This window comes from Pleurodeles waltl, chromosome 10 (assembly GCF_031143425.1).
Source record: "Pleurodeles waltl isolate 20211129_DDA chromosome 10, aPleWal1.hap1.20221129, whole genome shotgun sequence".
NCBI classification, from domain to species: Eukaryota; Metazoa; Chordata; class Amphibia; order Caudata; family Salamandridae; genus Pleurodeles; species Pleurodeles waltl.
Window position 1 is genome coordinate 690,525,908 of NC_090449.1, and position 16,208 is coordinate 690,542,115.

Genomic DNA, 16,208 nt, shown 5'->3' on the forward strand with positions numbered 1-16,208 from the left:
AAAACACCTCTGTTTTCTGCCAAAAATTGTGATGTGTCCACGTTGTGTTTAGGGGCATCTCCTGTCGCGGGCGCCAGGCCTACCCACACAAGTGAGGTATCATTTTTATCGGGAGACATGGGGGAACTCTGGGTGGAACGAAATTTGTGGATTCTCTCAGATTCCAGAACTTTCTGTCACCAAAATGTGAGAAAAATGTGTTTTTTAGCCAAATATTGAGGTTTGCAAAGGATTCTGGGTAACAGAACCTGGTCAGAGCCCCACAAGTCACCCCATCTTGGATTCCCTTAGGTCTCTAGTTTTAAAAAATGCACAGGTGTGGTAGGTTTCCCTTGGTGCCGGCTGAGCTAGAGGCCAAAAGCTACAGGTAGGCACTTTGCAAAAAACACCTGTTTTCTTTAAAAAAATTTGATGTGTCCATGTTGTGTTTAGGGGCATTTCCTGTTACGGGCGCTAGGCCTACCCTCACAAGTGAGGTATCATTTTTCTAGGGAGACCTGGGGGAACGCTGCGTGGAAGGAAATTAGGGTCTCCTCTCAGATTCTAGAACTTTCTGTCACCGAAATGTGAGAAAAACGTGTTTTTTTAGCTAAATTTTGAGGTTTGCAAAGGATTCTGGGTAACAACCTGGTCAGAGCCCCACAAGTCACCCCATCTTTGATTCCCCTAGGTCTCTAGTTTTAAAAATGCACAGGTTTGGTATGTTTCCCTAGGTGCCGGCTGAGCTAGAGGCCAAAATCTACAGGTAGGCACTTTGCAAAAAACACCTATGTTTTCTGTCAAAAATTGTGATGTGTCCACGTTGTGTTTAGGGGCATTTCCTGTCGCGGGCGCCTAGCCTTCCCTCACAAGTGAGGTATCATTTTTATCGGGAGACTTGGGGGAACTCTGGGTGGAAGGAAATTTGTGGCTCCTCTCAGATTGCAGAACTTTCTGTCACCGAAATGTGCGGAAAATGATTTTTTTTAGCCAAATTTTGAGGTTTGCAAAGGATTCTGGGTAACAACCTGGTCAGAGCCCCACAAGTCACCCCATCTTGGATTCCCCTAGGTCTCTAGTTTTCAAAAATGCACAGGTTTGGTAGGTTTCCCTAGGTGCTGGCTGAGCCAAAGGCCAAAATCTACAGGTAGGCACTTTGCAAAAAACACCTCTGTTTTCTGTCAAAAATTGTGATGTGTCCCTGTTGTGTTTAGGGGCATTTCCTGTCGCGGGCGCCAGGCCTACCCACACAAGTGAGGTATCATTTTTATCGGGAGACATGGGGGAACTCTGGGTGGAAGGAAATTTGTGGCTCCTCTCAGATTCCAGAACTTTCTGTCACCAAAATGTGAGGAAAATGTTTTTTTTTAGCCAAATATTGAGGTTTGCAAAGGATTCTGGGTAACAGAACCTGGTCAGAGCCCCACAAGTCACCCCATCTTGGATACCCCTAGGTCTCTAGTTTAAAAAAATGCACAAGTGTGGTAGGTTTCCCTAGGTGCCGGCTGAGCTAGAGGCCAAAAGCTACAGGTAGGCACTTTGCAAAAAAACACCTCTGTTTTCTTTAAAAAAATGTGATGTGTGCACATTGTGTTTTGGGGCATTTCCTGTCACGGGCGCTAGGCCTACCCACACAAGTGAGGTATCATTTTTATCGGGAGACCTGGGGGTACGCTGGGTGGAAGGAAATTTGTGGCTCCTCTCAGATTCCAGAACTTTCTGTCACCGAAATGTGAGGAAAATGTGTTTTTTTAGCGAAATTTTGAGGATTGCAAAGGATTCTGGGTAACAACCTGGTCAGAGCCCCACAAGTCCCCCCATCTTGGATTCCCCTAGGTCTCTAGTTTTAAAAAATGCACAGGTTTGGTAGGTTTCCCTAGGTGCCGGCTGAGCTAGAGGCCAAAATCTACAGGTAGGCACTTTGCAAAAAACACCTCTGTTTTCTGTCAAAAATTGTGATGTGTCCATGTTGTGTTTAGGGGCATTTCCTGTTGCGGCGCTAGGCCTACCCACACAAGTGAGGTATCATTTTTATCGGGAGACCTGGGGGAACGCTGGGTGGAAGGAAATTAGTGGCTCCTCTCAGATTCCAGAACTTTCTGTCACCGAAATGTGAGGAAAACGTGTTTTTTTAGCCAAATTTTGAGGTTTGCAAAGGATTCTGGGTAACAACCTGGTCAGAGCCCCACAAGTCACCCCATCTTGGATTCCCCTAGGTCTCTAGTTTTCAAAAATGCACAGGTTTGGTAGGTTTCCCTAGGTGCCGGCTGAGCTAGAGGCCAAAATGTACTTGTAGGCACTTTGCAAAAAACACCTCTGTTTTCTGTCAAAAATTGTGATGTGTCCACGTTGTGTTTAGGTGCATTTCCTGTCACGGGCGCAAGGCCTACCCACACAAGTGAGGTATAATTTTTATCGGGCGACATGGGGGAACTCTAGGTGGAAGGAAATGTGTGGCTCCTCTCAGATTCCAGAACTTTCTGTCACCAAAATGTGAGGAAAATGTTTTTGTTTTAGCCAAATATTGAGGTTTGCAAAGGATTCTGGGTAACAGAACCTGGTCAGAGCCCCACAAGTCACCCCATCTTGGATTCCCCTAGGTCTCTAGTTTTAAAAAATGCACAAGTGTGGTAGGTTTCCCTAGGTGCCGGCTGAGCTAGAGGCCAAAAGCTACAGGTAGGCACTTTGCAAAAAAACACCTCTGTTTTCTTTAAAAAAATGTGATGTGTCCACATTGTGTTTTGGGGCATTTCCTGTCACGGGCGCTAGGCCTACCCACACAAGTGAGGTATCATTTTTATCGGGAGACTTGGGGGAACTCTGGGTGGAACGAAATTTGTGGATCCTCTCCGATTCGAGAACTTTCTGTCACCGAAATGTGAGGAAAACGTGTTTTTTTAGCCAAATTTTGAGGTTTGCAACGGATTCTGGGTAACAACCTGGTCAGAGCCCCACAAGTCACCCCATCTTGGATTCCCCTAGGTCTCTAGTTTTCAAAAATGCACAGGTTTGGTAGGTTTCCCTAGGTGCCGGCTGAGCCAAAGGCCAAAATCTACAGGTAGGCACTTTGCAAAAAACACCTCTGTTTTCTGTCAAAAATTGTGATGTGTCCCTGTTGTGTTTAGGGGCATTTCCTGTCGCGGGCGCAAGGCCTACCCACACAAGTGAGGTATCATTTTTATCGGGAGACTTAGGGGAACGCTGGGTGGAAGGAAATTTGTGGCTCCTCTCAGATTCCAGAACTTTCTGTCACCAAAATATGAGGAAAAAGTGTTTTGTTTTGGCCAAATTTTGATGTTTGGAAAGGATTCTGGGTAACAGAACCTGGTCAGAGCCCCACAAGTCACCCCATCTCGGATTCCCCTGGGTTTCTAGTTTTCAAAAAGGCGCTGGTTTGCTAGGTTTCCACAGGTGCCGGCTGAGCTAGAGGCCAAAATCCACAGGTAGGCATTGTTTTCTCTGAAAAAATGTGATGTGTCCACGTTGTGTTTTGGGGCATTTCCTGTCGCGGGCGCTCGGCCTACCCACACAAGTGAGGTATCACTTTTATCGGGAGACTTGGGGGAACGCTGGGTAGAAGGGAATTTGTGGCTCCTCTCAGATTCCAGAACTTTCTATCACCGAAATGCGAGGAAAAAGTTTTTTTTTTAGCCAAATTTTGAGGTTTGCAAAGGATTCTGTGTAACAGAACCTGGTCAGAGCCCCACAAGTCACCCCATCTTGGATTCCCCTTTGTCTCTAGTTTTAAAAAATGCACAGGTTTGGTAGGTTTCCCTAGGTGCCGGCTGAGCTAGAGGCCAAAAGCTACAGGTAGGCACTTTGCAAAAACACCTCTGTTTTCTTTCAAAAAATGTGATGTGTCCACGTTGTGTTTAGGGGCATTTCCTGTCGCGGGCGCCAGGCCTACCCACACAAGTAAGGTATCATTTTTATCGGGAGACATGGGGGAACTCTGGGTGGAAGGAAATTTGTGGCTCCTCTCAGATTCCAGAACTTTCTGTCACCAAAATGTGAGGAAAATGTTTTTTTTTAGCCAAATATTGAGGTTTGCAAAGGATTCTGGGTAACAGAACCTGGTCAGAGCCCCACAAGTCACCCCATCTTGGATTCCCCTAGGTCTCTAGTTTAAAAAAATGCACAAGTGTGGTAGGTTTCCCTAGGTGCCGGCTGAGCTAGAGGCCAAAAGCTACAGGTAGGCACTTTGCAAAAAAACACCTCTGTTTTCTTTAAAAAAATGTGATGTGTGCACATTGTGTTTTGGGGCATTTCCTGTCACGGGCGCTAGGCCTACCCACACAAGTGAGGTATCATTTTTATCGGGACACCTGGGGGAACGCTGGGTGGAAGGAAATTTGTGGCTCCTCTCAGATTCCAGAACTTTCTGTCACCGAAATGTGAGGAAAATGTGTTTTTTTAGCGAAATTTTGAGGATTGCAAAGGATTCTGGGTAACAACCTGGTCAGAGCCCCACAAGTCCCCCCATCTTGGATTCCCCTAGGTCTCTAGTTTTAAAAAATGCACAGGTTTGGTAGGTTTCCCTAGGTGCCGGCTGAGCTAGAGGCCAAAATCTACAGGTAGGCACTTTGAAAAAAACACCTCTGTTTTCTGTCAAAAATTGTGATGTGTCCATGTTGTGTTTAGGGGCATTTCCTGTTGCGGCGCTAGGCCTACCCACACAAGTGAGGTATCATTTTTATCGGGAGACCTGGGGGAACGCTGGGTGGAAGGAAATTAGTGGCTCCTCTCAGATTTCAGAACTTTCTGTCACCAAAATGTGAGGAAAATGTTTTTGTTAGCCAAATATTGAGGTTTGCAAAGGATTCTGGGTAACAGAACCTGGTCAGAGCCCCACAAGTCACCCCATCTTGGATTCCCCTAGGTCTCTAGTTTAAAAAAATGCACAAGTGTGGTAGGTTTCCATAGGTGCCGGCTGAGCTAGAGGCCAAAAGCTACAGGTAGGCACTTTGCAAAAAAACACCTCTGTTTTCTTTAAAAAAATGTGATGTGTGCACATTGTGTTTTGGGGCATTTCCTGTCACGGGCGCTAGGCCTGCCCACACAAGTGAGGTATCATTTTTATCGGGAGACCTGGGGGAACGCTGGGTGGAAGGAAATTTGTGGCTCCTCTCAGGTTCCAGAACTTTCTGTCACCGAAATGTGAGGAAAATGTGTTTTTTTAGCGAAATTTTGAGGTTTGCAAAGGATTCTGGGTAACAACCTGGTCAGAGCCCCACAAGTCCCCCCATCTTGGATTCCCCTAGGTCTCTAGTTTTAAAAAATGCACAGGTTTGGTAGGTTTCCCTAGGTGCCGGCTGAGCTAGAGGCCAAAATCTACAGGTAGGCACTTTGCAAAAAACACCTCTGTTTTCTGCCAAAAATTGTGATGTGTCCACGTTGTGTTTAGGGGCATCTCCTGTCGCGGGCGCCAGGCCTACCCACACAAGTGAGGTATCATTTTTATCGGGAGACATGGGGGAACTCTGGTTGGAACGAAATTTGTGGATTCTCTCAGATTCCAGAACTTTCTGTCACCAAAATGTGAGAAAAATGTGTTTTTTAGCCAAATATTGAGGTTTGCAAAGGATTCTGGGTAACAGAACCTGGTCAGAGCCCCACAAGTCACCCCATCTTGGATTCCCTTAGGTCTCTAGTTTTAAAAAATGCACAGGTGTGGTAGGTTTCCCTAGGTGCCGGCTGAGCTAGAGGCCAAAAGCTACAGGTAGGCACTTTGCAAAAAACACCTCTGTTTTCTTTAAAAAAATGTGATGTGTCCATGTTGTGTTTAGGGGCATTTCCTGTTACGGGCGCTAGGCCTACCCTCACAAGTGAGGTATCATTTTTCTCGGGAGACCTGGGGGAACGCTGCGTGGAAGGAAATTAGGGTCTCCTCTCAGATTCTAGAACTTTCTGTCACCGAAATGTGAGAAAAACGTGTTTTTTTAGCTAAATTTTGAGGTTTGCAAAGGATTCTGGGTAACAACCTGGTCAGAGCCCCACAAGTCACCCCATCTTTGATTCCCCTAGGTCTCTAGTTTTAAAAAATGCACAGGTTTGGTATGTTTCCCTAGGTGCCGGCTGAGCTAGAGGCCAAAATCTACAGGTAGGCACTTTGCAAAAAACACATATGTTTTCTGTCAAAAATTGTGATGTGTCCACGTTGTGTTTAGGGGCATTTCCTGTCGCGGGCGCCTAGCCTTCCCTCACAAGTGAGGTATCATTTTTATCGGGAGACTTGGGGGAACTCTGGGTGGAAGGAAATTTGTGGCTCCTCTCAGATTTCAGAACTTTCTGTCACCAAAATATGAGGAAAAAGTGTTTTGTTTTGGCCAAATTTTGATGTTTGGAAAGGATTCTGGGTAACAGAACCTGGTCAGAGCCCCACAAGTCACCCCATCTTGGATTCCCCTGGGTTTCTAGTTTTCAAAAAGGCACTGGTTTGCTAGGTTTCCACAGGTGCCGGCTGAGCTAGAGGCCAAAATCCACAGGTAGGCATTGTTTTCTATGAAAAAATGTGATGTGTCCACGTTGTGTTTTGGGGCATTTCCTGTCACAGGCGCTAGGCCTACCCACACAAGTGAGGTATCATTTTTCTCTGAAGACCTGGGGGAACGCTGGGTGGAAGGAAATTAGTGGCTCCTCTCAGATTCCAGAACTTTCTGTCACCGAAATGTGAGGAAAACTTGTTTTTTTAACCAAATTTTGAGGTTTGCAAAGGATTCTGGGTAACAACCTGGTCAGAGCCCCACAAGTCACCCCATCTTGGATTCCCCTAGGTCTCTAGTTTTCAAAAATGCACAGGTTTGGTAGGTTTCCCTAGGTGCCGGCTGAGCTAGAGGCCAAAATGTACTTGTAGGCACTTTGCAAAAAACACCTCTGTTTTCTGTCAAAAATTGTGATGTGTCCACGTTGTGTTTAGGTGCATTTCCTGTCGCGGGCGCCAGGCCTACCCACACAAGTGAGGTATCATTTTTATCGGGAGACATGGGGGAACTCTGGGTGGAAGGAAATTTGTGGCTCCTCTCAGATTCCAGAACTTTCTGTCACCAAAATGTGAGGAAAATGTTTTTTTTTAGCCAAATATTGAGGTTTGCAAAGGATTCTGGGTAACAGAACCTGGTCAGAGCCCCACAAGTCACCCCATCTTGGATTCCCCTAGGTCTCTAGTTTAAAAAAATGCACAAGTGTGGTAGGTTTCCCTAGGTGCCGGCTGAGCTAGAGGCCAAAAGCTACAGGTAGGCACTTTGCAAAAAAACACCTCTGTTTTCTTTAAAAAAATGTGATGTGTGCACATTGTGTTTTGGGGCATTTCCTGTCACGGGCGCTAGGCCTACCCACACAAGTGAGGTATCATTTTTATCGGGACACCTGGGGGAACGCTGGGTGGAAGGAAATTTGTGGCTCCTCTCAGATTCCAGAACTTTCTGTCACCGAAATGTGAGGAAAATGTGTTTTTTTAGCGAAATTTTGAGGATTGCAAAGGATTCTGGGTAACAACCTGGTCAGAGCCCCACAAGTCCCCCCATCTTGGATTCCCCTAGGTCTCTAGTTTTAAAAAATGCACAGGTTTGGTAGGTTTCCCTAGGTGCCGGCTGAGCTAGAGGCCAAAATCTACAGGTAGGCACTTTGCAAAAAACACCTCTGTTTTCTGTCAAAAATTGTGATGTGTCCATGTTGTGTTTAGGGGCATTTCCTGTTGCGGCGCTAGGCCTACCCACACAAGTGAGGTATCATTTTTATCGGGAGACCTGGGGGAACACTGGGTGGAAGGAAATTAGTGGCTCCTCTCAGATTCCAGAACTTTCTGTCACCGAAATGTGAGGAAAACGTGTTTTTTTTTTGCCAAATTTTGAGGTTTGCAAAGGATTCTGGGTAACAACCTGGTCAGAGCCCCACAAGTCACCCCATCTTGGATTCCCCTAGGTCTCTAGTTTTCAAAAATGCACAGGTTTGGTAGGTTTCCCTAGGTGCCGGCTGAGCTAGAGGCCAAAATGTACTTGTAGGCACTTTGCAAAAAACACCTCTGTTTTCTGTCAAAAATTGTGATGTGTCCACGTTGTGTTTAGGTGCATTTCCTGTCACGGGCGCAAGGCCTACCCACACAAGTGAGGTATAATTTTTATCGGGCGACATGGGGGAACTCTGGGTGGAAGGAAATTTGTGGCTCCTCTCAGATTCCAGAACTTTCTGTCACCAAAATGTGAGGAAAATGTTTTTTTTTAGCCAAATATTGAGGTTTGCAAAGGATTCTGGGTAACAGAACCTGGTCAGAGCCCCACAAGTCACCCCATCTTGGATTCCCCTAGGTCTCTAGTTTTAAAAAATGCACAAGTGTGGTAGGTTTCGCTAGGTGCCGGCTGAGCTAGAGGCCAAAAGCTACAGGTAGGCACTTTGCAAAAAAACACCTCTGTTTTCTTTAAAAAAATGTGATGTGTCCACATTGTGTTTTGGGGCATTTCCTGTCACGGGCGCTAGGCCTACCCACACAAGTGAGGTATCATTTTTATCGGGAGACTTGGGGGAACTCTGGGTGGAACGAAATTTGTGGATCCTCTCCGATTCGAGAACTTTCTGTCACCGAAATGTGAGGAAAACGTGTTTTTTTAGCCAAATTTTGAGGTTTGCAACGGATTCTGGGTAACAACCTGGTCAGAGCCCCACAAGTCACCCCATCTTGGATTCCCCTAGGTCTCTAGTTTTCAAAAATGCACAGGTTTGGTAGGTTTCCCTAGGTGCCGGCTGAGCCAAAGGCCAAAATCTACAGGTAGGCACTTTGCAAAAAACACCTCTGTTTTCTGTCAAAAATTGTGATGTGTCCCTGTTGTGTTTAGGGGCATTTCCTGTCGCGGGCGCAAGGCCTACCCACACAAGTGAGGTATCATTTTTATCGGGAGACTTAGGGGAACGCTGGGTGGAAGGAAATTTGTGGCTCCTCTCAGATTCCAGAACTTTCTGTCACCAAAATATGAGGAAAAAGTGTTTTGTTTTGGCCAAATTTTGATGTTTGGAAAGGATTCTGGGTAACAGAACCTGGTCAGAGCCCCACAAGTCACCCCATCTTGGATTCCCCTGGGTTTCTAGTTTTCAAAAAGGCGCTGGTTTGCTAGGTTTCCACAGGTGCCGGCTGAGCTAGAGGCCAAAATCCACAGGTAGGCATTGTTTTCTATGAAAAAAAGTGATGTGTCCACGTTGTGTTTTGGGGCATTTCCTGTCACAGGCGCTAGGCCTACCAACACAAGTGAGGTATCATTTTTCTCGGAAGACCTGGGGGAACGCTGGGTGGAAGGAAATTAGTGGCTCCTCTCAGATTCCAGAACTTTCTGTCACCGAAATGTGAGGAAAACTTGTTTTTTTAACCAAATTTTGAGGTTTGCAAAGGATTCTGGGTAACAACCTGGTCAGAGCCCCACAAGTCACCCCATCTTGGATTCCCATAGGTCTCTAGTTTTCAAAAATGCACAGGTTTGGTAGGTTTCCCTAGGTGCCGGCTGAGCTAGAGGCCAAAATGTACTTGTAGGCACTTTGCAAAAAACACCTCTGTTTTCTGTCAAAAATTGTGATGTGTCCACGTTGTGTTTAGGTGCATTTCCTGTCGCGGGCGCCAGGCCTACCCACACAAGTGAGGTATCATTTTTATCGGGAGACATGGGGGAACTCTGGGTGGAAGGAAATTTGTGGCTCCTCTCAGATTCCAGAACTTTCTGTCACCAAAATGTGAGGAAAATGTTTTTTTTTAGCCAAATATTGAGGTTTGCAAAGGATTCTGGGTAACAGAACCTGGTCAGAGCCCCACAAGTCACCCCATCTTGGATTCCCCTAGGTCTCTAGTTTAAAAAAATGCACAAGTGTGGTAGGTTTCCCTAGGTGCCGGCTGAGCTAGAGGCCAAAAGCTACAGGTAGGCACTTTGCAAAAAAACACCTATGTTTTCTTTAAAAAAATGTGATGTGTGCACATTGTGTTTTGGGGCATTTCCTGTCACGGGCGCTAGGCCTACCCACACAAGTGAGGTATCATTTTTATCGGGAGACCTGGGGGAACGCTGGGTGGAAGGAAATTTGTGGCTCCTCTCAGATTCCAGAACTTTCTGTCACCGAAATGTGAGGAAAATGTGTTTTTTTAGCGAAATTTTGAGGATTGCAAAGGATTCTGGGTAACAACCTGGTCAGAGCCCCACAAGTCCCCCCATCTTGGATTCCCCTAGGTCTCTAGTTTTAAAAAATGCACAGGTTTGGTAGGTTTCCCTAGGTGCCGGCTGAGCTAGAGGCCAAAATCTACAGGTAGGCACTTTGCAAAAAACACCTCTGTTTTCTGTCAAAAATTGTGATGTGTCCACGTTGTGTTTAGGTGCATTTCCTGTCGCGGGCGCCAGGCCTACCCACACAAGTGAGGTATCATTTTTATCGGGAGACATGGGGGAACTCTGGGTGGAAGGAAATTTGTGGCTCCTCTCAGATTCCAGAACTTTCTGTCACCAAAATGTGAGGAAAATGTTTTTTTTTAGCCAAATATTGAGGTTTGCAAAGGATTCTGGGTAACAGAACCTGGTCAGAGCCCCACAAGTCACCCCATCTTGGATTCCCCTAGGTCTCTAGTTTAAAAAAATGCACAAGTGTGGTAGGTTTCCCTAGGTGCCGGCTGAGCTAGAGGCCAAAAGCTACAGGTAGGCACTTTGCAAAAAAACACCTCTGTTTTCTTTAAAAAAATGTGATGTGTGCACATTGTGTTTTGGGGTATTTCCTGTCACGGGCGCTAGGCCTACCCACACAAGTGAGGTATCATTTTTATCGGGACACCTGGGGGAACGCTGGGTGGAAGGAAATTTGTGGCTCCACTCAGATTCCAGAACTTTCTGTCACCGAAATGTGAGGAAAATGTGTTTTTTTAGCGAAATTTTGAGGATTGCAAAGGATTCTGGGTAACAACCTGGTCAGAGCCCCACAAGTCCCCCCATCTTGGATTCCCCTAGGTCTCTAGTTTTAAAAAATGCACAGGTTTGGTAGGTTTCCCTAGGTGCCGGCTGAGCTAGAGGCCAAAATCTACAGGTAGGCACTTTGCAAAAAACACCTCTGTTTTCTGTCAAAAATTGTGATGTGTCCATGTTGTGTTTAGGGGCATTTCCTGTTGCGGCGCTAGGCCTACCCACACAAGTGAGGTATCATTTTTATCGGGAGACCTGGGGGAACGCTGGGTGGAAGGAAATTAGTGGCTCCTCTCAGATTCCAGAACTTTCTGTCACCGAAATGTGAGGAAAACGTGTTTTTTTTTGCCAAATTTTGAGGTTTGCAAAGGATTCTGGGTAACAACCTGGTCAGAGCCCCACAAGTCACCCCATCTTGGATTCCCCTAGGTCTCTAGTTTTCAAAAATGCACAGGTTTGGTAGGTTTCCCTAGGTGCCGGCTGAGCTAGAGGCCAAAATGTACTTGTAGGCACTTTGCAAAAAACACCTCTGTTTTCTGTCAAAAATTGTGATGTGTCCACGTTGTGTTTAGGTGCATTTCCTGTCACGGGCGCAAGGCCTACCCACACAAGTGAGGTATAATTTTTATCGGGCGACATGGGGGAACTCTGGGTGGAAGGAAATTTGTGGCTCCTCTCAGATTCCAGAACTTTCTGTCACCAAAATGTGAGGAAAATGTTTTTTTTTAGCCAAATATTGAGGTTTGCAAAGGATTCTGGGTAACAGAACCTGGTCAGAGCCCCACAAGTCACCCCATCTTGGATTCCCCTAGGTCTCTAGTTTTAAAAAATGCACAAGTGTGGTAGGTTTCCCTAGGTGCCGGCTGAGCTAGAGGCCAAAATCTACAGGTAGGCACTTTGCAAAAAAACACCTCTGTTTTCTTTAAAAAAATGTGATGTGTCCACATTGTGTTTTGGGGCATTTCCTGTCACGGGCGCTAGGCCTACCCACACAAGTGAGGTATCATTTTTATCGGGAGACTTGGGGGAACTCTGGGTGGAACGAAATTTGTGGATCCTCTCCGATTCGAGAATTTTCTGTCACCGAAATGTGAGGAAAACGTGTTTTTTTAGCCAAATTTTGAGGTTTGCAACGGATTCTGGGTAACAACCTGGTCAGAGCCCCACAAGTCACCCCATCTTGGATTCCCCTAGGTCTCTAGTTTTCAAAAATGCACAGGTTTGGTAGGTTTCCCTAGGTGCCGGCTGAGCCAAAGGCCAAAATCTACAGGTAGGCACTTTGCAAAAAACACCTCTGTTTTCTGTCAAAAATTGTGATGTGTCCCTGTTGTGTTTAGGGGCATTTCCTGTCGCGGGCGCAAGGCCTACCCACACAAGTGAGGTATCATTTTTATCGGGAGACTTAGGGGAACGCTGGGTGGAAGGAAATTTGTGGCTCCTCTCAGATTCCAGAACTTTCTGTCACCAAAATATGAGGAAAAAGTGTTTTGTTTTGGCCAAATTTTTATGTTTGGAAAGGATTCTGGGTAACAGAACCTGGTCAGAGCCCCACAAGTCACCCCATCTTGGATTCCCCTGGGTTTCTAGTTTTCAAAAAGGCGCTGGTTTGCTAGGTTTGCTGGTTTGCTAGGTTTCCACAAACCTAGAGGCCAAAATCCACAGGTAGGCATTGTTTTCTATGAAAAAAAGTGATGTGTCCACGTTGTGTTTTGGGGCATTTCCTGTCACAGGCGCTAGGCCTACCCACACAAGTGAGGTATCATTTTTCTCGGAAGACCTGGGGGAACGCTGGGTGGAAGGAAATTAGTGGCTCCTCTCAGATTCCAGAACTTTCTGTCACCGAAATGTGAGGAAAACTTGTTTTTTTAACCAAATTTTGAGGTTTGCAAAGGATTCTGGGTAACAACCTGGTCAGAGCCCCACAAGTCACCCCATCTTGGATTCCCATAGGTCTCTAGTTTTCAAAAATGCACAGGTTTGGTAGGTTTCCCTAGGTGCCGGCTGAGCTAGAGGCCAAAATGTACTTGTAGGCACTTTGCAAAAAACACCTCTGTTTTCTGTCAAAAATTGTGATGTGTCCACGTTGTGTTTAGGTGCATTTCCTGTCGCGGGCGCCAGGCCTACCCACACAAGTGAGGTATCATTTTTATCGGGAGACATGGGGGAACTCTGGGTGGAAGGAAATTTGTGGCTCCTCTCAGATTCCAGAACTTTCTGTCACCAAAATGTGAGGAAAATGTTTTTTTTTAGCCAAATATTGAGGTTTGCAAAGGATTCTGGGTAACAGAACCTGGTCAGAGCCCCACAAGTCACCCCATCTTGGATTCCCCTAGGTCTCTAGTTTAAAAAAATGCACAAGTGTGGTAGGTTTCCCTAGGTGCCGGCTGAGCTAGAGGCCAAAAGCTACAGGTAGGCACTTTGCAAAAAAACACCTATGTTTTCTTTAAAAAAATGTGATGTGTGCACATTGTGTTTTGGGGCATTTCCTGTCACGGGCGCTAGGCCTACCCACACAAGTGAGGTATCATTTTTATCGGGAGACCTGGGGGAACGCTGGGTGGAAGGAAATTTGTGGCTCCTCTCAGATTCCAGAACTTTCTGTCACCGAAATGTGAGGAAAATGTGTTTTTTTAGCGAAATTTTGAGGATTGCAAAGGATTCTGGGTAACAACCTGGTCAGAGCCCCACAAGTCCCCCCATCTTGGATTCCCCTAGGTCTCTAGTTTTAAAAAATGCACAGGTTTGGTAGGTTTCCCTGGGTGCCGGCTGAGCTAGAGGCCAAAATCTACAGGTAGGCACTTTGCAAAAAACACCTCTGTTTTCTGTCAAAAATTGTGATGTGTCCACGTTGTGTTTAGGTGCATTTCCTGTCGCGGGCGCCAGGCCTACCCACACAAGTGAGGTATCATTTTTATCGGGAGACATGGGGGAACTCTGGGTGGAAGGAAATTTGTGGCTCCTCTCAGATTCCAGAACTTTCTGTCACCAAAATGTGAGGAAAATGTTTTTTTTTAGCCAAATATTGAGGTTTGCAAAGGATTCTGGGTAACAGAACCTGGTCAGAGCCCCACAAGTCACCCCATCTTGGATTCCCCTAGGTCTCTAGTTTAAAAAAATGCACAAGTGTGGTAGGTTTCCCTAGGTGCCGGCTGAGCTAGAGGCCAAAAGCTACAGGTAGGCACTTTGCAAAAAAACACCTCTGTTTTCTTTAAAAAAATGTGATGTGTGCACATTGTGTTTTGGGGTATTTCCTGTCACGGGCGCTAGGCCTACCCACACAAGTGAGGTATCATTTTTATCGGGACACCTGGGGGAACGCTGGGTGGAAGGAAATTTGTGGCTCCACTCAGATTCCAGAACTTTCTGTCACCGAAATGTGAGGAAAATGTGTTTTTTTAGCGAAATTTTGAGGATTGCAAAGGATTCTGGGTAACAACCTGGTCAGAGCCCCACAAGTCCCCCCATCTTGGATTCCCCTAGGTCTCTAGTTTTAAAAAATGCACAGGTTTGGTAGGTTTCCCTAGGTGCCGGCTGAGCTAGAGGCCAAAATCTACAGGTAGGCACTTTGCAAAAAACACCTCTGTTTTCTGTCAAAAATTGTGATGTGTCCATGTTGTGTTTAGGGGCATTTCCTGTTGCGGCGCTAGGCCTACCCACACAAGTGAGGTATCATTTTTATCGGGAGACCTGGGGGAACGCTGGGTGGAAGGAAATTAGTGGCTCCTCTCAGATTCCAGAACTTTCTGTCACCGAAATGTGAGGAAAACGTGTTTTTTTTTGCCAAATTTTGAGGTTTGCAAAGGATTCTGGGTAACAACCTGGTCAGAGCCCCACAAGTCACCCCATCTTGGATTCCCCTAGGTCTCTAGTTTTCAAAAATGCACAGGTTTGGTAGGTTTCCCTAGGTGCCGGCTGAGCTAGAGGCCAAAATGTACTTGTAGGCACTTTGCAAAAAACACCTCTGTTTTCTGTCAAAAATTGTGATGTGTCCACGTTGTGTTTAGGTGCATTTCCTGTCACGGGCGCAAGGCCTACCCACACAAGTGAGGTATAATTTTTATCGGGCGACATGGGGGAACTCTGGGTGGAAGGAAATTTGTGGCTCCTCTCAGATTCCAGAACTTTCTGTCACCAAAATGTGAGGAAAATGTTTTTTTTTAGCCAAATATTGAGGTTTGCAAAGGATTCTGGGTAACAGAACCTGGTCAGAGCCCCACAAGTCACCCCATCTTGGATTCCCCTAGGTCTCTAGTTTTAAAAAATGCACAAGTGTGGTAGGTTTCCCTAGGTGCCGGCTGAGCTAGAGGCCAAAATCTACAGGTAGGCACTTTGCAAAAAAACACCTCTGTTTTCTTTAAAAAAATGTGATGTGTCCACATTGTGTTTTGGGGCATTTCCTGTCACGGGCGCTAGGCCTACCCACACAAGTGAGGTATCATTTTTATCGGGAGACTTGGGGGAACTCTGGGTGGAACGAAATTTGTGGATCCTCTCCGATTCGAGAATTTTCTGTCACCGAAATGTGAGGAAAACGTGTTTTTTTAGCCAAATTTTGAGGTTTGCAACGGATTCTGGGTAACAACCTGGTCAGAGCCCCACAAGTCACCCCATCTTGGATTCCCCTAGGTCTCTAGTTTTCAAAAATGCACAGGTTTGGTAGGTTTCCCTAGGTGCCGGCTGAGCCAAAGGCCAAAATCTACAGGTAGGCACTTTGCAAAAAACACCTCTGTTTTCTGTCAAAAATTGTGATGTGTCCCTGTTGTGTTTAGGGGCATTTCCTGTCGCGGGCGCAAGGCCTACCCACACAAGTGAGGTATCATTTTTATCGGGAGACTTAGGGGAACGCTGGGTGGAAGGAAATTTGTGGCTCCTCTCAGATTCCAGAACTTTCTGTCACCAAAATATGAGGAAAAAGTGTTTTGTTTTGGCCAAATTTTTATGTTTGGAAAGGATTCTGGGTAACAGAACCTGGTCAGAGCCCCACAAGTCACCCCATCTTGGATTCCCCTGGGTTTCTAGTTTTCAAAAAGGCGCTGGTTTGCTAGGTTTGCTGGTTTGCTAGGTTTCCACAAACCTAGAGGCCAAAATCCACAGGTAGGCATTGTTTTCTATGAAAAAAAGTGATGTGTCCACGTTGTGTTTTGGGGCATTTCCTGTCACAGGCGCTAGGCCTACCCACACAAGTGAGGTATCATTTTTCTCGGAAGACCTGGGGGAACGCTGGGTGGAAGGAAATTAGTGGCTCCTCTCAGATTCCAGAACTTTCTGTCACCGAAATGTGAGGAAAACTTGTTTTTTTAACCAAATTTTGAG